Raw genomic sequence first — 24,183 nt, forward strand, 5'->3', positions numbered from 1 at the left:
GGCCATCTTAGATTTATAATGTTATTAATTTTATTATATTGTATCGTCATCTAAATTAAATGTGTGTACCAAGTTTCAGATCAATCTGACAACGGGAAGGTGCTTAAATTTCAATTTCTGATTTTGACCCAAATAAACAAATAAATTCCGTACAAGTCAAGCTAAATAAAACCGTTTAAAATAAAATGATGCAAATACACTCGTAAAATATTATTCTGGGCCGAACAAATGATAATCTAATGCGCCCGCCAAGTATGCAGCTCTTGAAATGATTGTTCGATATCCAGTACACGAAACAGCGAAGTCCGACTTCACGACGTATGTTTGCCGGGAGTTGGTAGTGTTCGGCATTATTATGTTATTCTACTACAAATATCAGCGAAATAAATTTGAATTTGGTACTTGGCGGCTTATTTTTACATTTCCAATGTTTTTGCGGTTATTATAATGACTATGTGAAAAGTGCAGAGAGCAGGTCGGAAAAATTTCGACTGAACATCATAATTTGACACAAAATGTTTGCTGAACGGCCGCTTTTTTGTACGGTTGGGCGGCTAATGCCTAATGTTCTATTACCGTTTATAATGTCTTTTTTTTTTTTTCATTCTTGATTTTAGCAAATAATTCCATTCAGGGAATAAGTTCCTTTGTCAATGATCTTTTCTTTCGCCTGTTCAAAATTTCCAATTTCAATAATTATTAGTTAAAATGAAAGGTTCTATGCGTTTCCTTGGTGTCCAGAAGTGCTCAAAGATTGATATTTCCTTTTGAATTTTCGTTTATAACGTGGAAAGTTAGCGTGCTAGGTTTTGTACTTCATAGTTTCTTTAAATTAATTCAATTATCTGCTAATATCTCCATTTTCTTTCTCGTTGAGGGGCGTGTTCTACGTTTCGCTCGTGTGCGCACCTGCGCTAAAAAATCCGTGTTAATCTACTACGCTTGTATTCGGTTCGAACCAATGCACGAGCGTTTCAATCGTCTCAATATTATTCCGAAATCATTTAAAAATCCTACCGAAGACAGAAGATTTTTCTGATCTGGTTGGTGAAGTTTCACCAATCAAACGTGTTTTCATAAAAAGTTATTGACAAATTTTTTTTTGTTCACGCAACAAAACATCTTCATGAACTTTTCAATGCTATGAGTGACCAAATAACATCTCCGGGCAAAATAGTAAAACCAGGTAAGCCTCTCCATAATCAAAAAAACTAGAGTATTGTTTGATATGAATGGTATGACGTTATCAGCAGCTACTCGTGTATCGTTCAATTTGAAGCACAGCTACAAACCCACCCATCTCGGATAGCAGGAAATTCGACGTACGTATAGATTCCGAATCCTTTTCGACATGAAATCGCAGAGTCGGCATCAACCCCGCGATGAAGTGACTGCGCCAATTCCAATTTGGATTTTATTCAGCGACCCTCTTGGCCTCCACTTTCACCATCGCCCTACCTAGACACAAAAATCGAGTATGGCCCTCAGGAGGGTGCCTAGCCCTCGGGCACTATGCATATAGCGTGACCTCTGCCGCAGCTATTCTACAGATCCAACGTGAACACTTCTGCGACTTGGTACTTGCAGATAATCTGTAAACAAAGCGGCAGTTACAAGAAATGTTCCACACTTGAAAATAAAAGTTTAATGAATCGAACAGAGGAAAAAACAATGTGACATCAAATTTTCTGCCTTGTCGATCTTTTCGAAGTCACCTACAAGTGTGTTACGTCCCGCGGGTGACGCCAAATATTAAAATACATACTCAATAGTCCCTACATTTGCGTCGGATCTTTGGAAATTAACCATCCGAACCCGACGTCTTTAGTCTGTTGTAAACGAACTTTCTCTCATCGATTCGATTCATATTAATAGGATGTGTAGGACATGGTTAGGACGTCAACATATTAAACAAGAAGACGCAACTCTTAACTTCTCGGAGGAATTCAGTTTGCGAATTTGTACGACCTTGAGCAGCCCGCAGCCGAGCGGATAAGCGCTTATTGTTAGTTCAGCAAACGTATAGGTAAAGTCGCCAGATCGAATCTCGCCATTGATGCTATTTTTCATTCTCATGTATAACATGGGCTAGTCGGTTTTTTCACAAGTTCGTTAGACCAGTAGAAGGCTACTCTGAAAAGTCTGACGTATTTTTCGAACGGGTTTAATCGCGAAAAATTATTAAAAAATGAAAAACCCATAATTCGCGATGTAACTTTTTCTCTGCAAACTTTTCGGGAACAGTGTTCGTACAAAAGTTGTTCGTCGTGAGATCTAAATTATGAGCCCAATTACAGAATTTTAGAAAAATTAGTTCACTTGTAAATTTCAAGCAACTACGGAAATAAATTTTTTCGATTTTTCGATACTCACAAGTGAAGAAAGAACAATAAGAATCTGTGAGGATCCATTCGAACTTGGATTCAAGTATCAGAGATATCTCTATTTGTTTGAGAGCAAAAATTTCAAAATCGCCGAAAAGGTCAGTTTTTATCGATGGAAATTTTTTTTTTCTGTATCTAGAAAGTACTCATGGAAGACTACCTTCACGATTTTTTGGCACCATGTGACGATCGTTCGTGCGAAAGTATGGGCAATCCGCGGATTTCACCTCGTCGCGTATTGTTGCTTAACTACGGAACATAGGTGAGCGAATATTCGACCATTCTCTGGGGAAAGGATTGAAGTTACTGCTCCATCGATTACAATACCACAAGTTGATCATTCATCAAGTTATTCGAAAAAATCGAAGAAAAAAATTCCGTGTTTGCTCGCAATTTACAAGTAAACTAATTTTCATAAAATTTCGAAATCGGGCTCATAATTTTGAACTTTTTACGACAAACAACTTTTGTACGAACAGTTTTTCCGAAAAGTTTATAGAAAAAAAGTTACATCGTGAAATATGGGTTTTTTATTTTTTAATAATTTTTTGCGGCCAAACCCATTCGAAAGAAATGTTAGACTTTTGAGGGTTATCCTTCCACTGGTCCAACGAACTCGTAAAAAAATTGGCTAGCTTATGTTCTTTCACATTAATATGAATCTTGAATCGACTGGAATATACCTCTAACAAAAAATTTATTATGATTGTGCAATTGATTAATATACATATAACGAATAATTTGTTACTCTTACAATTTTTATCCTAGCTGATTGTGAGAGAAAAAATTTCCGAAGAAGATTGGGAATAAAAACGGTATGCACGAAAATTTTTCAATCGAATAGCGTTATTTTATTTATATTAATCAAAATTTTTCATATGCATACGTGTTAAATCTATGTGTTTTGATGACACGGGCCTAATGTATCCAGATCGTCGGATAATTTTGCGGCGTCGCACGAATAACGAACCATATCATCGGATATTGGTGCCGACAATTGATGGTGGATAATTGATTGTATTTTCATACAATATTCTCGGGAGTTAATCTCTCTAACATGTTCGATGATGAACGTGGGATTTTTCAAATTTTCCATCAACTATATCTATCTGTAGAAATAAACATCGCAAGGCTGCATCGGCGAAGTACATTTCGGAGTAATTAGTTCAATACTGCACGTTGGCAGACCCTCTCCATCTTGAAGTCTCGAGGTACAAACCCGGATTCATTTGCCCTCCCTATGAATCGATGAGCAAAAGAAATTGTTCCTCTGTTACGTAGGCTCCAAGAGGACGGTCAGAAACTCCTTGTACGTATGTACGTACAATGCTCTCGTGGGTGTTCCGGGTTCCGGAGAGACGTCGTCTCAACGTTTTTGTATTTGCGTGCATACCAACTCATCAACTGATTTCTTCTCCTTCGGTCCGAATGAGCAGGGTGGACTCTTGTAAGCAAACGAGGACGGTTGCTTGTAATTTTTCTGATAAGAGACGTATCCCCATATTGCGCAGTGTACGAACGTGTCGCCTTATTCATATATTTTCTCCTGATACGAACCAACCGTGTGCGTTTGTCGGCGAGAGTTCGGTCATAAGTTCCCTGGTTATGAATTTTTCAAAATTTCACACGCTTTTTTTCAAATGCTCGAATGAGTGTTTCTCGTTAGAGCTAGAAATCAATCTCATCGTTGAGATCCATCTATGTTTGAGTTAACGCGATGAAATTTCTGAGTGCCGGTATAGTTTTGGCCTTTGAATATTGAATATTGAGAGCGTCGGCTGCTTTTTCATAATCTTCAATTGTTGAGAACTTGACTTGGATAAAGTTCCGAAAATCCCCTACCTCCGATTAAGCTGAAATTTTGTGGAGATCTTCATTTCAGTGTCGAAAAAAAAACCCCTCAAGGGATTTTTGGCGCGTCAAAGTAGTTTTCGAGATATCGATTTTTTAAATTCTGAGATAAAAAAAAAATTTCTTTAGATATCTAAAAAAAATAGTGGGTCTTTGGAAAAATTGCAAGACTAACTTTTTGTATGTAAACTTATTGTTAGAGTAAACTTTGAATGTATATATGTATGAAGGTGTTTAGAAAAAAAAAAAAAAGTATTAATTTTTTTTGCAATTTTATTGGAAAATATTTGAAATTTTTGATTGACGTTATTTTTGATCGCAGATATCTTTGAAAAGGTTGATAAGAGGAACTTTGACCTTCGGACGTTTTTTGTAGAGCGTAAAATTTCTTATAAATCCTCTCACTGGGATATTGCGTAAACAAGCTATTCCGAAGTGATTCAAATTCAAAAATGAGAAAGAAATTTTCCCGTGTTATTTAAATGGAAAAATTACAAATGGATTGAGGCAAACCTTAATATTAATACATTGAGGGCTCTAATAGGCGCCAAAATTTTTGTTTTTAAATGTACTTTCAACTTTTCGATACCATCAAGAGAACCAAAAAAAATTTTTTTTTTAAACACCCTAATATGTATATGTAGGGTGTGAACCGTATAAATAAACATAGTAACAACCAAGGGCAAAACCGGGCTATAACTTAATATACCTAATGGTCTTTGCTATCCGATCACCACCTTGCAATTGTAAATTGCAATTTTTGTTTGAGTTTGTTTGGGTTTCGGTGCTTTTTTTATCACTTCCGATAGGAAATCTTATTACAAATAAGAAGTTACTCTTGTGATTCCTCCAAAAAAACACTGTTTCTTGAGATATCAACAAAAGAAAATGTTTTTTTCACAATTGCAAAAATCAATATCTCGAAAACTACTTTGATGCGTCAAAAATCCCTTGAGGTTTTTTTTTTTTGTGACGCTAAAATAAAGATATTAACGAAATTTCAGCTCGTCGGAGGTGGGGGCTTTTCGGAAATTCACCCCTTGACTTCGACGTTTGGCAAATTAGTTGGTTTAGTTGGTTGGTAGCAGCCCAATCATATATGAATCACTCATGTAAAATATTTGAAGGACAACAATAATAAAACCGAAATGTTTGAGAATAAAAAATATTTTATCCGATCACAGATTCATGATTTCGACGATTTCCGATTATTTCCATTTGTGACTTTCAATTGATACTTTATTCCATAAGACTGCTACGTCGGTACGATGTTCACCGGCGTTATTATTTAGGTTCGTTTCTCGCTTGACGCAACTCATTGTCAATGCATAACTGCATGTATGTACGTACGTACGTGTACGTATGTACATACTACCTACTACTAAAGAAGCGTGTGTATGTACCTATGTACATACGTACGTATATCTACAGAGTCCGACAATGGCGGTGCTTAATCGTGAAACGAGCCCATCATCGGTGATCAGAGATTATCATATCTCAGCTGTCCGACGACCGATTCCATTGAAATTAGGCTTGAATAAAAGCTTGTCGCCGATTTATATAGGAAAAGTGATTCCACGTCTGCTGTAATGAATATATATAAATATGAGAGATATTTGATGAGACGCGGATCCAACTCCGCTTTCGAGCTCCCGTCGCAGCATAGATACTCGGCAGTGAATCTACCCGGCAGTTCGTTGCTCTCTTCGTCACACCGCAAGTCCGGAGCCCTGGCACCGTGTAGAAGATACGGATTTTCCAAGAATTCATTCTCAACATCGATTATCTCTCCATTGAAGTAATGATGTTAGGGGGTCGGAATTTGGGATGAAATTTGCGCAAATTCGTCGTACGCAAGGTCGTCGGTTCGAAATTTTTTTACACACGAAGGAATCGGGAGACCGATAGTTAACAGGGCATGTCCCATATTCGGATAAAGACGCTACACATACCGATGTAGAACTACAGGGCGCCTGCAGGGTGAAACAGTCGTCAGAAAATACACTAGGCAAGAGAGGTGTCGGTACACATGTACGAACGCTTCGCGTCGCTACGCCCCCCCGCCCCCTCCGCACCCCTTCACGTACACGTCGCAGCATTCGAAAGAAGAGAAATGCAAGAGAAAGGGCGGCGAAGGAGAGTAAAACGAAGTGCTGGGCGCGGGTGAAGGGAAAAAGTAAAGGGTTCGTCGGTCCTGAGTGAGAGCGAGAGAGGGGGAGAGGGAGGTTGGGAAGGAGGGAGAGTCCCCCGGGCGTTACGAGGGTGTTCGAGGTTGTGCCTGGCGAGCGTTGACGAGAGTCGTGCAGCTAGGGCGTCTCGTGGCAAATAGCAATAGCCTAGCCGCCTGCCGGGAAAGAGCCAAGGGACCGTACGGGAGAGGCTCTCTGTACAGCGACCGGGGAAATGAGGAGAGGAGTAGAGAGGAGAGGAGAGGAGAGGAGAGGAGAGGAGAGGAGATAGGGAGAACGGTATCGACCGCCCCCCACAGAACCGCCGTCGAACGGCTTCCCCGCGAACCTCTGTATACATACACGCGGAAAAAACACTATATACTATACATTTCTCCCTGCACGTGCACGGCCCTTCTGCACTCCCGCGTGTCCCGAGTTCCGAGTCCTAGAGTCCTGGAGTCCCGCGGCAGGATGGGGTCGTGAGGTGACCCGCCTGCAGCGGGACTCCCGTTCGCGAGTGCGAGAGAGTGCGGCCTTTATAGACACACGCGCTCCCTCCGGAACATTTCCATACACAGTCCGTACAAAGTGCGAGTTTTTCACCATGTCCAATGATAATCATGCTCGAAACTTCGAACTTTTCTTCCCAAGGAAATGGGCGACAATCGACCCTGATATCAGCGGCTGATTTTCAATTTTCAGCAGAAAATTATTGGAAATGGGAGAGGAGGTAAAAAAAAAAAAAAAGGGAGCAACGAATCGCATAAGCCGAAAAATGAAAAATACAAAGAGAAGAATTGATGAGAAGATAATCCAATTCTCATTTACGATAGATTCACGAATTTCGTATTACAGTCGACTGTACCGAGGTTCAGAGAAATATGTAGAGGAGAAATAACTCGTGCAGTTTAGAACCCTGACCGCGGCGAATTGCTTCTCGTTACCGCACAGCTGTAGTTCTCTCGCCAAAACTCGTCAGTGCAGTAGAACGGTGTCGGGGCAAATTGCCTGATTTTCAGCAGTAATGGAGCAACCGGCAATAGCTTACGTCACAGAGAATACCCGAGAGGACCGGGGATATGTGTATCGTTATGGATGTGAACGTTAAAATCTCTCGCCGAGAATTGCAGTGAGTATGGCTGGTATTTTCGCGGAACTGCATCCCACCTGACGGTATATCGTAGATTTTATATTTTGCATGTGTAGGATTTACGTCTCATTCGCTGAAAGCAACGGAGTATAATTTTCACCGGGGAACATTGCGCCGGCGTATTCAATACGTGTATTTATACTGTGCACGTATGTACGACATACAGACAGCTCATAGACAGTCTATACATATGTATAGGGAAATGCAGCTCTAACGAAGTGAGAAATATAAGCCAGACGACAGCTGGTGTTCCAATTTCTTGCGATTCCAATAAATATGGCCAGTAGCGAATCTTGGATTTGGGGGCTGAGGACCGGAGAAGGACGTAACCTACGGAAACCTATGGATGATGTCACAAGGGCCTAATCCACGATAGTAAGCGAGAAACACGAAGAAAATTATCAAAGTCATGGATGTAAAGCAGACATCCGAAAAACATAACAAACAACCGAACAAAGTTGCAAAACGTTTGTAATAGTTTGTAGTGAACGAATTTTGGCTTGAGGTTCAAGAAAAAAAATTACGGCGATTTTACCATTTTTGCGCGGATACGAGGTTTTTGACATTTTGAAATTTGAAAAAAGTTGCGTAACTTTCTTTCTGATTACCTGAGAAACCAAAATTCGTTTCCTACGAACAACTGCGAACGATTCTGAATAAAATGACACAAGAAAAGGACTTGCACGTCAAAAATTGGCCAACTCATTCTCGGTTTTTTAAGAAAGTGCCGAAACTTTTTTTCCGTTACAGCCTTCTGATAGAACACGTTACATGTTTGTACAAAACGTAGAATTCACGTATCAACGAAAGATCGGAAATAAATTCAATTGCATAAATACCAAAAAAAAGTTTTTCGGATGCCACTTCATTCGAAGAACCAGGATTACCATTTTTTTCTACTTGATTTCGTGGTATCCCAACCAATTGATTGCGAGTCAAAAAAGCGAGGATGACGCCATTCTGGTTCTTGGCCCCTGATGTAATTTGATTTCATAATGTTGTGTTGATAATTTCGTTCGCTACTATACGGTAGTAATGAGGTCAAAATAGTGAACATAGGGACCGTGCAAACACAACGGAAAATACCAACATCGATCGTGTATAAAAATAAGGATGGAGCTAACTAACTTTGAGCATTCTATAAAGTTTAAATCGACACTTCTTTGGCAAACTATGCTATCTCGAATTTAATTTGAAAAACATAGGAATGCATAGGGGTCCATCGCGATTATTTCCGAAATGGTGGATGATAAAAAATGTTTCGGACAAGAGTTGTGACACATGAAAAGTGACATCACACGAGCATATTAGTTTCCGGGTCGGGGACTTTTGCTTTCATTCTTTTAATTACACTCCATATTATTTATTGCATTTTTCTACTCTTCGTTAAAAAATGAGCAAATTTTACTTACTGATATGATCGTTTTTTTGTTTTTCGACTTCGAACAGGCCCAAAGTATCATACAAAGTTATTGTGCCTGTGTTCACTTCTCAATTGAGGTATTTGTTCCCGAAAATTCATGCACTCTTTTCACGCGAAAACTTGGAATTAAGTTTTGGGCCTGTTCGGACGAGGAACAAATAATGACCCCAAGTAAGGCTCACTCATTTTTTAACAAAGAATAAGATAATGCAACAAAAACTGAGGAGTTCTTTGAAAAAAAAAAAAAAAAACTAAATTTGGGCTTTACCTAGCCCAGCAGGGGCCCAGACCCAAAAGCTTATGTGCACATATGATGCCCCCTTTCGTGTTCAACAAATTTTGTCCGAAACATTTTCTGGTATCATACAACTTTTTGAAGATAATCGCGGTGATCACTATAAAAAAACTCACCCTATATACATATCGAGTGAGGTACGTTTAGACAGAAATCGTTTGGACAGAATTCGTTTCTACAGAGAAAATTTGCCCATGGTTCGTTTGGACAGAGGAAATTTCGACTTAGGTTCGTTTGGACAGAATCCATTTTCGCTGTAGAAATGAGTTTCTGTCCAAACGAACCGACTTAGGTACGTTTGGACAGAATATGATCTTTCTGTACAAATGCAGCGAAAACGGATTCTGTTCAAACGAACGTAATTCGATCGGTAGAAAATAAACTAATCTAACCCATGTCAGCGTATATGGGCAGAATCCGTTTTCGTTGCATTCGTATAGAAAAATCAGATTCTGTCAAAACGAACCTAATTCGACCGGCAGAAAATAAACTAATCTAACTCATGTCAGTGTATTTGGGCAGAATTCGTTTTCGCTGCCCAAATCATATTCTGTCCAAACGTACCTAAGTCGGTTCGTTTGGACAGAATTCATTTTTGCTACCCAAATCATATTCTGTCCAAACGAACCTAAGTCGGTTCGTTTGGACAGAAACTCATTTCTACAGCGAAAATGGATTCTGTCCAAACGAACCTAAGTCGAAATTTCCTCTGTCCAAACGAACCATGGGCAAATTTTCTCTGTAGAAACGAATTCTGTCCAAACGATTTCTGTCCAAACGAACCACTCCCATACATATCACAAAATAAATCGAAACAGGCGATAACCCAAAGTCATTCATTTTTATTCTATTATATAGAAATGGCCACTTTTGTTCTTGAGTAAAATTGTATTGTATTACAAAAGATTCGTTAGAAAACGACCTGATAAAAGTTAAGGTTATTTCACACGTTTGGTTGTGATGGTAACAAATATCATCACTTGTAGCAGATGAAGCGAGCTCCCAGATATTCGATTGCATGACAACTATTGGAATATATACACGACTCATCTGAGACTTATTTATCCATTCGGTTGTTTATTGTTATTGTTATTGTTATTTTTAAAGATTTTTCGCCATATAATTCCTCTCATTTACGAATCGGGTGGAGACCTGGATTCAATCGACAGGATGCCGTGTTGCAGTGCAAGAACTCTACAAAGCCACATCGTCTACTGCGCAATCACCAAATCTGAACTGTGAACAGTGTCATCGTTGAAACGAAATACACCAATGGTCACTGGAATCACAGCTAGTCTCACTCTCAATGCCTAACTCGTACCAGAATACTAATCATTGATTTTCATTTTTGATGCACTTTTTCCGCAACATTGCTGAAACGAGTGACTTTTGTGGGAACAACTGCACTCAACTGTTTCGCCTGCTGATTGAATGGTCATTATTATGAACCACTTGACCCGATATTAGTTTGGTCCCCACTGGACGAAGTAACGAATTTTCTCAGCAAGCTTGCGTTTCACTTGCTTGTACCATAGATATATTGTATATATCCATGCTTGTACCATTTCTTTGACCGAATTCCACGTCGCACAATCCAATTCTACGGGGCTTCTGTAGTATTTTCCAATCTACGCACTGCGTTGAATGAAACGATTTATTTCCTCGGAAGGAACACGGACTGTATGTAACGAAAGGGCATCCAAATTTCCCGAAATGCTGATGATTCGGGAGATATTTATACAAACAGTTGGTCCTAAAGCCCTTTTCCTATCTTTGAACGGTATAGATATCCCGTGAAGTCGCGTTCTCTTCGACGTACTCGGCGCAAAACTCTACCTAGTTTTTCGATGAATTGGAACATATTGGAATATATCAATGTAAGCAAAGAAGACGGCCCATCTCGAGTAGATGTATGTATTATCTACAAGTAGACGTGACCATCGTTGCGGGTGTCGGGAACGGAGAACTACACCGGCACAAGTGGAGATTTGGATATTCGGAAGATAATCAAGCACTACAAAGTGGACTCAAGTTTATACAGGAATACTAGGTAATACTCCTAGAAACGGCTCAACCAAACAAGTTATGGAGTCCATACTAGGATATTGAGTTATTTAAATCTTTCCTATTTATTCAATTTTAATTCTATCACTCAAATATAGATAATTTTTCAAGAGTCGTTCGATAGAACTGTAAGATAATTAGTAACAAATTCGAATTAAATGAAAAATGTGATGAATCCGACATGATTATTGCAATAGAAACATGGCTCGTTCAAACGACATAAATCATTCACAATCAGCTGAAATAACTTTCACTCTTGCAGATATGATCGATAAGATGAACAACATGGAGGTATTGCGTCTTTTGTCAGGAGACATAGTTTTATGATCATATCAACTCTGAAACAAGATTGGATGGTATTGAATTGTATGCTATTTTCTTTCGAACCGATTCCTGAGAATTTCTTATCGCCGCTTGTTGCAAAACCCCAACGGAGAATTATAAATTAACAGATATCTAAATATCTTTCATAAACAATATCGTGAATAAATTTTATTCACTTTTACTGGTGCATGGGAGATTTGGTAATTTTTACAAATCCGGGCTCCAGTGAAAATTTGCTATGCAAATTTTTTTCGTTCAATCTTATTTGAAATGACTCAATTACATTAATCCATCATGGGGGAAGGTCTTCAGGATCTGCGAAAACCCATCGAACCCCCTTGAAACCCTAAAAAATCATCGCGAAATGTATGTCGTCAATATATCTATGGTCGTATATTATACCGTAGATATATATGTATGTATTAAATATCTATGATTAAACATCATGCATTACAAATCACACATTCGACATGATTAACATAAATATCAATTTAGGTGTGGGTTTGGGTTCGGGTTCGGGGCTTCCTCGAAAATGCCCCAACGTGAATAAAAACATTTTTAAAACAAATTTTCACTGGATCTCGGATTCGGTATGAGTACTAGAGATTTTAAAGGAGTAGTACCGGTTATAATTTCCAAAAAATCAATTTTTTCACATTCTTCGAATCGTTTTACTTTCAGAAATCACCTCTCGAAATTCCATAGTTAAAGTCGAGAAAATAAGAAAGTTATAGTAGTTGAGCGCGTATGCGTCTTCGGTATACCGGTAAAAATATTATAAAAGTAAATTGTAAAAAAACTTTAAACTTGTTTTGTATGGAAATAGTATTTCTTCAAACTGCGCTGAGTTATTCTTTGCATCCGGTCGACAATTTTCTTAAATACTTAGTGCGGCTTGTTTGTTTTGATGTATTTTACCGTAATTCACCAGCAAATTGAAAAAAGTATTCGTCATGGGGAAAAAGGTAAAAAAAACGTAAATTAGACTTCTTTTTTTTTACACAGCCATCATTTTATTTTTTCCTTGGCATTCAGATGTACTTTAGATGCTTTCGTTGATTATAAACACCTATCAGCAAAAACCACACGTAAGTCAAAATTGGTAAAAAAAACCAAACAGGCTTTTTACCGTTTCTGTGAAACTAAAACATTTGAAAATTTGGTTGAATAGACCCGACATTGCATCGGTAAATAAAAAATTTTAAAAATTCCTCACGAATGCCACGAAATTATTCAAGGAACTATGCACGCCTGACAATCCCAACTTTGATTCTTTCAAATGTGAGAAATTCATGTGGTATCAAAATAAATATCATATATGATAATGAGTTTATTTGTTACTTCTGAACACTAGATAACCTATTCGGGTCTATGTATTCACCGTTGAACTTTTGAAAATACAGTCTCCTTTAATCACGACTTCGTTTCGCGTTGTGCTCTTATGTTATTTGTGGCTTGATTTATTGTAGTGAATCCACGCCACTTTACTATGACGTGCGGTCGCCCAGCTTACAATTAGTAGGGTTTGTTAAGATTCCGTAAGTGACATAATTACGAGTCTGGCGTTCAACATAAACCCCCGATTTACGATCCTACCGTTTTGTTTGGGCACGTATGCATGAGATTTCCTGGGTTTACCACGCCTGGAAAAGAAGCCTTCAATGAAAATAAAAATAAAACTTAAAATTAATATTTAATATCTAAGTCCGAATCGGAGTAAGAGAGAAAAAAAGACTAATCAATCGAATAATCAAAAAATTAAAAAAGTAAAATGACCACAACCTAATAAATGTACAAGCTTGTGAAGGACACTCATCAACAAAACCACCGATTATCTGACAATGGCGTATAACGCACTTATACTTAAACAAATGTTGAAATTTCAAAATATGTAAATGTATTTTTGTAGATGTTGGGTATCGTCCTCATGTTAAGTATCTTACATAACATGAGTGTGAGAGGTGTGCATTTTTTGATTTTTTCTTCAATTTGTTGTTGAATTTTTACCACACTAATTTATCGCAACTCGAATTTTGCAACGGTTTGAAGATGCCTTTGGTTCCTCGAAGAAGCGTGTTTTTTCTAAATCCTGAATAAAATACTAGATAAAATGATGTGGAGAATTTCATTCTGAAGACAATCATGTGCAAAAAAGCTAAGAATCATCGTGTCTCGACTTTGTTATTTTGATTTGAATGACAGAAAAGTATATAATGTACGCCATCCGGAATGGCCCCTTCCTCGAGCTCTGAATTACAGCTTGCTGTTCCGATCAAAATAAACAATAAAAAAAAGAAAGCCATTCATCGGAATGTAGGTTACATACGTTCCACACGGATATCGCTGTGCCGAACTATTTCGATTTCTCTGTTTGCCTAGAGATGAAACGATCTTAAGTATGGCTCGAATTTTGTGCTGCAAACTGGGATTTGCTGCTCCACACGCCTATTCACCCACAAGGCTACATCAAAGCCTGTGGCGCGAACCGTTTGAGCTGATACTGAAGTAGCCGGTCTTCGCACGAAATGGTGCTATAGGTATACTCCATATAAATGGAACACGTGAAACGGATGCCACACCTGAAAAAGTGTCTCACAGCAGCTAACGTCTTTTTAAATTTTCATAACTCAAATATCATTTTTTAGCCAGGTTGCAATGAAGGAATGGGCATAATGTCAAACACTCTCGAGTCTTTCATCTATACAGTTGGCCTTTCGGAGCTCAGGCTTTTACCCGTTGGCGTTGAGAGAAGAACCTTCCTTCATCATCGTAGGCATCTGCACGCCAGCTCTCCCTTTGGCAGCCAAGTAGCCCAGCCGACGATGGAGCTGAGCTCGGGGCCGATTGTGAGCGGGCCTGAGCTGACAATGAGCTGGTTTCAGTTGAGTAGAGTCAAGTTGAGATGAGCATGAAAACTTCTCTCTGGTTTACGCCGTCTATCATTTTCAAGAAACAGTTCCGCCTCCGTACGTATTTAACGATAAAACCTTACCGACGTACCACGTATAGGGGAAACCGGGGCAAGTTGGAGGCTGGGGCAAGATGACGAATTAATTGTTTTTAGAATATTTTGACAGATAGCGCCGGGTAAGTTATCAAAAAGTGTTAAACACTCTTCTACGCAATAATATTTGCGATGTAGCTAGCGTGGCAAGGTCATCCGGCTTTTTTACGGAGGCATTGTGGTTTCAGACGTGTGCGAAGTAATATCTGGAGCTCAAGAAAATAGTTGTATACAACTGCAGATAAGCAAGATCGGACTTGTGAATTAATACTTTATTTCTACACGCATATAGATCCTAGAGATCATAGAATCTCCGAATTTTCACCAATGTACTTTTTGTGGGGTTCTTTTTTTGCAAATAGTGGCAAATGGGGCAAGATGGTGGGGGCAAGTTGACGGATCGTCCTTATCGAGATCTTTGCATGTTGTTCAGTTAATCGATATTTAGGCTACATACGATTGTGCAGCTCATTGAATAAATTGATAAATAAATAAATGAATAAATTTATTCACCATTCAATGTTGGCATGTTCTAATGTCGAAGGAGCAGCTCAGTTTGTTTGCGACCAGTGTTAATTATCAGTATACGTATATCTAAGCTAAACTACATAAACTATGCGTATTTGTATTTTCATATCTTTTATGGATTTGAATAAACTGAAGTATATTTTGACGAAAAAAGTATTTTTTTAGGCCCATTAAACCAAAATCTAATATTCGTCAACTTGCCCCGATAGGTTCGCCATCTTGCCCCGTGGTCGGGGCAAGTTGACGAATTTGCAGAATTTCGGAAAAATGGAAATTACATAGTTTGTGAATGATCGAATTCAATGTCAATTTTTTTTTTAATAGCTAACATCTCATACTTTCGAAAAATACCAACAGATTTTGAAATTCGCTTACAATCGATTAAAAAACCGCACTTGAAGCTTAACGTCTCCAACTTGCCCCGGTCTCCCCTACGTATTTGGCTACCCCCAGAAGTCGACTGATATTCATGAGCCGAGACTCAAGCTTTGTCAGGTTAGGTCAGCTGCATTGTTTATATCCGCTTCGTGGGATACGCGCTTGTTTTTACATCCACTTTTATAAATATACTTTACACGCGTGTACAATTCTTGTTGGCTTGTCCAGGAGGGCGTTAAGTTGGAGCAACCCAGAAACTGCGTGCATATGGGGCATTCCACGTCAAAGCAACGGGTCATCGGCTTAACCCTAACCCCTTGGATTTTGATGTCTAATGGATTTTTTGGTTTGTTTCGGTACAAAATGGTACCTTTGGTTTTTTTCAATTCTTCTCCCATTTTGTATAGGCAACGTCAAACCAACGGGACCTCAAATATCTTTGGCATGAAGATCGATATTTTCAAACCCGATAAATGTTTTCCTTGAGATTGGGGCTCGGAAACACATATTTTTTTTCATGATTATAAATGTATTTTTTTTACCATTGGAAAAAGTATCATTTATTTTAAATGGTAATTTTTTATAGTAAATAATAAATAAAGAGACACTGAATATTCAACAACAATGCTTGGGAAATTTTTGACATCGCTCGCCCAATCATAAAGCTCCTTTGCAATCGTAATTTGCCTTAATAAATGATGTATTTTATTCGATCAGGTTGCTCTGTTGATTCAGTTTTTATTATATTTTTTTTTCGACTGAGCTTCATTTACTTTATTTTATTCTTGAATTAAAAAAGAATCAAATCGTATTTCACCAAGACAAAGTTTCTTTTCATTCTATTTTTCACTATACGGAACCACCATGCCAAATAAATTGAATAGTTTTTTTTTTCAAAAACTGTAATAAAAAAAAAATAAATATAGAGGTATCAGTTTTGACCAAGACAAACCAGAAAATCTATTGGAAATCGAAATTCCAGGGGTTAGGCCGACGACCCCTTGGTTTGACGTGGAATATACCTCATATGCATATAACGTCCCCCTTTTTTTTTTTTTTTGAAATTGAGATTATTAGCTAGAAATTTTGTAAAGTAATTTTTTAATGCATAACCTGATTTCGAACATCAATATCGCCAATAGAAATTTTTTAAAAGACTCATCATTCTTCTTGTATGTACATGTATCGCATGCAATATGTACAAAAATCAAGTGTCTAATGTTTTGTCGATTTTTGAAATTGTCCAAGTTTCCCACTACTGGCAGCATCTCAATGAATTATTCAACTGCAATTAGCCGTAATAATTCAATTGTTCTTCAGTCCTACGATTTTCTGTGATGATATGTGTTCCTTTTGGTTTCCGCAAAATTTTATTTTTGTAGTTATCGTGGTTGACGCAACAAAGGGATGATAAGTGTACGTGTCGATAAAATACATAGGCTCTGTTCCGTTCGCAGAAAAATTGCTGAGGAAAATAAATCCGCGTATTTAAACTTGTCATTTTTGGTTATACAACTTTGGAGTGATTTCATTGACCCTCTAATCAGGAAAGATTGTGATTTTTTAATTTTTCGAAAATTATGTAGCAAGAGAGTATTAGTTGTAAGAGTTCTGCCAATGATATAATTGCATAATTTGATAGACCTAAAGCTCGAAATATGAATCGGCTATTGATGTGTTCGGTCGCTAACTTCTGTCTAGAGTTGATAATCAGTTTGACAAGTCGTAGTCATATATTAATTCGAAAGTCACGGTATCTGGCAGTCTCATTTATATCCCGCTAAAAAGTTGGCCTGACATGATTCGTATCGTACCGAATAAAATTCTTGAGAAAATTATTTCTCTTCTACTTGTTTTCATGTTAAATATTGCCCACGCTGAGAGTTATTGTTTCATCGGAATTTGCGATAACGAATATGCAACTGCGCTACGTAGTTTGCTTTCACTTTATTTTTCATATGTAAAGCAAAAGAAGGATACTTTATACTTTTCACTCGCAAAATAAAAGGTTAAGTTTTCATTAAATTTTGATTGAATATATTTTTTATTGGTTATACCGTGAAACACATATGAATCAGAGTGAAACCTGAAAAATTATTTTCTCAAAAAGTACGGTATCTTTACTTGTACCCTACTGGATGAAGTTTCGCAAATATCCATGGCACGTCCTGTATCACGTGCGGGTCTGAAATTTAATAGTTTGCGAGTAGAAATTGAAAAATCGTGAATGTAGCATCATTAATTCTTGCTTTCGCATTTGACACTAGCGTCGACAGTGGGAAATCTCAGTGGTAACTATTGTGATTGTATCATGACTAGATTAGCCTAAGCCTCTTCATAGCGAGTTGCCAAAATTCAGTCTCCGATCCGCAGCTGAGTTACGTTAGTTGGACGTACGACTTACGTGCAACCGGCGACAATGCCAAATAAAATTCAACATCATAATAACACCTGATAAAAAAGCAAAAAATTACATAAAAAAGGACGAGAACATTGCGATGTTCGAGTTAATAATTTTGATTCCTAATTATTTGTACTTGAGAAGTTTATCGGGACTGGCAGTTTAGTTAGTTTTGAGTCGTGTTATTTAAATTGTGTGCTGTTTATTCGACAATCTTGTGAAGAGAACGTGCTTTTTTAATAAGTGTGGCTTATATAGTAGAATGGATTAAAAGAGGAATCAACAATAAATTTGGTGTACTCTATGCATCGAAGTATAAAAAATTACATTATATTAAAGTTCATCTTCAATTTGAACGATAATACACAATTTTCTACCGAAAATATTGATGCTTAAAACAAACCTAATTCTGACTGCGGCGTATATCAATGAAGATTCCTTCCGTCGGTCCGTCCAAATTTTGGCAACACCGGAAATTTTAACTGCGGGAAATTGGATTAAATGCTGCGACCGACAAGGTAAACTATATCCCGAAAAAGCAGCTCGAGTGTAAAAATCATCGCCAAGTACATCAAGTGTTCTAAATCGATCGCCATCAAAAAGTCGTTCCTCAAAAATAGCTGTTCGTAGACACGAGTGGTATCTGGTATTTTTTGTCCAGAAAGCCCGGCTACCTCCGAATTTTTCGAAATTTGAAAAAGAAAATTGATCCTAATTTTTCAAATCTATTATTTTTCCAGTATGGCTAGACGTCATGTATTTCATGTGCTTGCAGATACAATGATTGAAATGGATCCTTTTCTCTCCAAAAATGCTATTCACGTTTATTCTTTAGGAATAACTTTTTGGTGGAGATTGTTTTGGAAAAATTGATGTACTTGGCGATATTTTTTGGACCTGAGGTACTTTCTCGGGATTCCACTACTTGTCAGAATACCATCTACTAGTCGGAGGAATGCGTAGGAGTACATATCGAAACACGCGAGGACTTAATGTAATTCATTTTTATCTTATTACATAAAAAGTCACTTTTGTTCTTGAGTAGAATTGTATTGTAGTTATTGAGTAGTTACAAAACGTTCGATACGTTTTCTTCCATTCAGTTATTCAGTTATTCAGTTTCAATGCTACTTGATGGAGCTCAAGGTTCTGGGTAGAAGTTTGCAGGGTAACGGTTATATGGGTGGCTGCAGTTATAGGTGTAGTATTTCTGTCTGTCAATGATCTTTCTTTTTCGCCTCTCGTCGAGCAAGTTCTCATATACTCAAATATACGTAACTTATGCGAAACTATGATTATGACTTGGCAATTATGTCTATAGTTAAGATACAAAGCCACATCGTCTATAGAATTACGATGTAGGCACAGTCAACCAAACCTGATTTCTGAACAGTGTCATCGATACAATGGAGTACACCTATCGTCACTGAAATCGCAGCTAGTCTCACTCCTCAATGCCTACCTCGTACCAGAATACTAATCATTGATTCTCATCATTGTAACATTTTTTTTCCGCGACATAGCTGAATCGAATGAATTTTGAGGAAACATCTGCCTGTTACCTGTTCACCCGATTTACCTGATCAAATTGCCTCAGTCACCGTCGCGTCAAACGGTGATACCTATCACCACTTTGTCGTTATTCGTATACGTATATCACGCATCCCCTCACATAACCGTCACCGCGAAGCCATCGAGTCTACAAGTATAACTTTCGTCTGTCAGCAAACAAATTCAGGAATCAGAATTTGTTTATTTCGATTATCTTGAAGTGCACAAACACTTTCTACTAAGACTCGTTTTTCAAAAGCTAACCGTATTTATGATATCATACAATTAAATAAACATTCAAATCCCAAAGCCCTGCGTAACAACGTGTGGGATGCTGAACGGCTGGACTTTTGTGATACAGTAGACGACGATAGCGATGGTCTCGCCCACATGCCTACAGTTTTTCCGTCAGCAAACAAACTGGATCTATGCGTCGCATGGAAATAAAGCTAACAATAAGCAGAAAAAGAGTCGGGTATAATGTTATTCCAAAAAAGCACCTCGGGTGTAAAAAACTTCGCCAAGTACATTAATTCATCGGAATCAATCGCCATCGAAAAGTCGTTCCTTAAGAATAACCGTGAAATGAAAATTTTCGGAGAAAAAAGGATCCAAATCAATTATTGTGCCAAGTACATGCCTGTATGTTACTTTACATCATGCGTAGGAGTACTAGAGAAGACTGGAATTACCAAATGAATGAATATAATATCTGAAAGAAAATGGAAAAATATAACTTACAATTAGTCAAATCTAGAGACGAACTTAAAAAGAAAAAAGCAATTAGATAAAATTTGGACAAAAATAAAATGAAAATTTGGAGTACGTGGTCCTAATAGCGGGATAATGTAATATCACCATACGAGTATTCTGAATGTTTTCTTATAAAAAGCCCGCCAAGTCTCACTACTTCCCATTTTTTATTTTATTTGTTTCCAAATTTGACCTAATTTCTCTTTTTATTCCGAATTTTGTCGTCAAATTTGATTAAGTTATATTTTTCCATTTTCTTTCAGATATTATATTCATTCATTTGGTAATTCCAGTCTTCTCTAGTACTTCTATGCATGAAGTAAATTACCATACAGGTATGTACTTGGCACAATAATTGATTTGGATCCTTTATTTTCCCAAGAATTTGAATTCATGGTTTGCGGTTATTCTTGGGGAACAACTTTTTTATTGGGATAAATTAATGTACTTGGCGAAGTTTATTGCACCCGAGGTCCTTTTTGGGGATTTCACAATTTTCTGAAGGAAGTTTTTTCCCCTCAATTACAGTAATGCATAGCAGTAAATATTACCGCTACCTTCGAATTTTGTTAAAATCAAAGAGAAAAAAAAAAAATTTTCATGCAAATCTTTAGAATTTATTTGAATTTTTTATTTTTCCAGTACAGCTAGGTGTCACGTATTTCGTGTACTCGGCATACTGCAAATGATTGATTTGGATTCTTCATTTTCCAAAGAATTTAATTCCCGGTTATTCTTGAAAAACGACTATTTGGTGTCGGTTGATTTTGAAACATTAATGTACTTGTTGGTGTTTTTTACACCTGAGGTGCATTTTTTGAGATGTTCATTTACGGAACTGACAATGAGAATGAGAAGGCTGTTGCAAAGGCATGCGTCGTACGTACAACCCACATTTCAGCAATGACGAGCCCGCCAATTTCATAGTGTCTCATTGTCAGCCATGTTGGACTTTCCAGCAGACGACACGCAGTGAGCGCTGCTTTCGTGAGGGTCAATGAAAAGGAATCGCTGTGCAGTAGCAAACTCTGTGAAAAATATGCAGTGACCACACCGGGCTCTCTCGTCTAATTGTAAGTAAATGCCATTTGTGTGAAAAGGTTTCTTATTCGGAGGCGGTGGTTGACCACGTTGGTGAATTCTGACGATGAAACGAGTCTGCCGATGATCAAATCTCAACTCTCCGACCACCAATTCCGTTGATATCAGGCTCAAATGAAAGTTTCCTTCCGAATTATATTGCGAAAGTTCATCCAAATTTGCTAATTTGAGAGGTAATGATTTCGGCGATACCTAATAAAACAGTCGGCCCTACAGCGCTTTCCCGCTACATTTGCGGTAAATATACTCGGTAGTCCACCCGTCCTTTCGAATGTACGTACTTGGCGCGAGACGCTACCGAATCTCTTGATTCATCTCTCCGAACGTCGTTGTGATTGAAATGAGGCTTAACTAAAAGCTTTACTCAGATCCATATAACGGAAGTACATCTATATTTTCCAAAACGCTAATAATTTAGGAGATGCCTAATGAAACAGTTGGGGGCACAGCGCTTTTCCTATTTGATTAATGTTCAAATTCGGATGAAACAGGCTCAAAAGTTTTGAATTTAATGATTTGTAACAACGCGTGCTCAAGGATGAACATAAACCTATGCGAGCAGATTATTTTGTATCCCGGCATTTATCCAGCCTATCTGGCAAATTGAAACTTGCTGTAGCTAGTGACAAATATAAAAATCTAGACACGGACTCATTGTCAGCGAAGAATGATAAAGCCAGTGACACAGAAGTGAAATCTGTCAATGAAGACTTCGGAACCACTTTCAAAAAACGTTCAGTGTTTGATGCAGATCTGGACTCCGACGTGGATGCAAATAATAAACAAAAAGAAAACTATGATTCTGAACAACAATCAACGATGACCGAAAGTAGTAAAGGTGCCAAGAGAAAGAAATTGGATACAAGCGAATTCCTCGATGAATTATCAGAATTAAAATTAGAACTTAACTGGCGTAATAAAAATCGTACCAAGAGTTCCCACAGATACGGCGATCCATTTCCGCAATTCGACCCAACACTCCCTGGTAAATCCGTGCTGCCCACTATCATAAATGGTCATTCTTGTTCAAATGTTCGTCGCGATGACAAAATTTTCATAATAAAAAATACATGTGCCTTTGACAGTGCATGTCAGATAATAGCTACGAGTATACGAAACAATGTCGTCTATGAACAAGCGGTTGCAGAGGTACATAATCAACTTTATGCATGTGCTCGAACGTTGATTGACGATGGATTTAAAGTTAAATTTGATAGTGAAAGAGCACGATTTCTTGCAGAATCACGTATATACAAGGCTGATCTTTCTCTTTCGATTATTAAAATAAATGCCGTAGCAAATATTTCGAATCTTATGAGAGAATTATTTTTTGAAACTCCTAGTTGCGTAACAACATATAAATGCGTCAAATGTAATGAAGAACATCTAACCAATTCTGCTGTGATTGATGTTAATCATGACGTCCTACAAAAGCACGGTTTTCCATATCTCATTGTCAGCGAATCGATCGAAGGAGGTTATTTTAAACCCAAAAATCTATGCTGCAACCAACTGAGGAGTATAATTCGGCAATACGGCCCAACGCTGATGATCGATACTGATTGTGGAGATCGACGGCTGACGAACCAGTTGAAAGACGTGCCTCTTGAAATCAAATTATTAGGCCCTTAATTAAAAAAATATGCACTAGCGGGTGTAATCGCGTATCAAGGTAAGTTTACGATCGGGTCCATCGGTCATTATACTAGTTATATCAAAATATTCGAAAGATGGATAAAGTTTGACGGTGACTCCAAGGCAGGAAAGTCATCGATCGTGAATGATACTGCCAAAATCCATGCACACATGTGCATTTATACTTTGTAATTATGAAAATCATTTTTATTATAATAAACTTATAATTTTGCTTAATTTGCGTATTTCATGTTTCTCAAAATCATTTCAACCATTAATGTAACTGAATTATTATTCCAATGGCATAGTGAATGTACAATCTTCTAATCTGACATGAGCTGAAGTCAATTTTGAGTAATTGACGTAGCACACGTCGAGCACAATGCAGCACAATCATCGTTTTTGATTTTATCGAAAAAGGCGGGGCCAACTTTATGCACATAGATCAACATCGGCGTATAAACTTAAAAATTAAATGGCTGTCTTACGTCCTTCCTAATTTCACACTTGTTTTACCTCTTCTAACCCTCCGTGGTTATAGATAAGATGTATTAGTAGTCACACTGGATCACATTCATCCAGCCAAGTTCAAATGGTCGCTGTGTGAATACTTTCAGTCGGGTCGCGATTGAAAGAATGCTAGAAAATACTTTGAACATTGTCGAACATGTATCAAAACTCGGTATGTCAAAATTTGAGTTACAATAAGTCGAAGAAAAAAATCGTATATAGGTAAACTCGTCAAAAAATACATCGATACAAAAATAGGTATGGGTAAAATTTACCCATGGTCACCAAGGAGGGTTAAAACTATTGACGATGTGCAGATTCTCCGTAGCTGATCTTGTTTGCTTCTCTCGAGTACCTCAACTCGCACCATAGTTCTCCTTCTTATTTCAAACATTTATCATACTTATAGAAGCCTATCGCCAGACCACTCAACTGACTAAACTAACTAAAGGCTCCATACGTTCAACTACCTAAATATACATCAAATAAAGAGAACAGTTCATAAATATAACCATTGAACATCATTGTCTCACTTCGAAACTAAATCATCATCCTGGTTGCTTCCAACAATAAGCGTATAAATGAAGAAGAACCCAATTGGAACGACATTCGAATACCGTTCATAACAGCTGCTGAGCCGACAAACAAGGGGATTGTACT

The 24,183-nt window shown here is 37.8% G+C and overlaps 2 protein-coding genes and 1 long non-coding RNA gene across 3 annotated transcripts in view; 2 read left to right on the plus strand and 1 right to left on the minus strand.

Annotated features, from left to right (window-relative positions):
- Window positions 1–24,183, minus strand: part of LOC105693977 (nucleoredoxin-like) — a 62,584-nt gene that overhangs the window by 34,831 nt on the left and 3,570 nt on the right. The window lies entirely within an intron of this gene.
- Window positions 2,924–14,065, plus strand: LOC125501685. Its single transcript, XR_007279294.1, has 4 exons — window positions 2,924–7,535; window positions 7,613–7,931; window positions 10,382–11,324; window positions 11,601–14,065. It is a non-coding gene; the product is annotated as an uncharacterized LOC125501685 (long non-coding RNA).
- LOC105693976 (cholesterol transporter ABCA5-like) overlaps window positions 17,790–24,183 on the plus strand; it is a 75,919-nt gene continuing 69,525 nt past the window's right edge. The window contains exons 1-2 of the mRNA XM_048658061.1: window positions 17,790–18,491; window positions 20,920–21,350. The gene's annotated coding sequence lies outside the window, so the exon portion shown is untranslated. The remainder of the gene's footprint in view (window positions 18,492–20,919; window positions 21,351–24,183) is intronic.

The sequence above is a fragment of the Athalia rosae genome, chromosome 7, assembly GCF_917208135.1.
Source record: "Athalia rosae chromosome 7, iyAthRosa1.1, whole genome shotgun sequence".
In the NCBI taxonomy this organism is placed as follows: Eukaryota; Metazoa; Arthropoda; class Insecta; order Hymenoptera; family Athaliidae; genus Athalia; species Athalia rosae.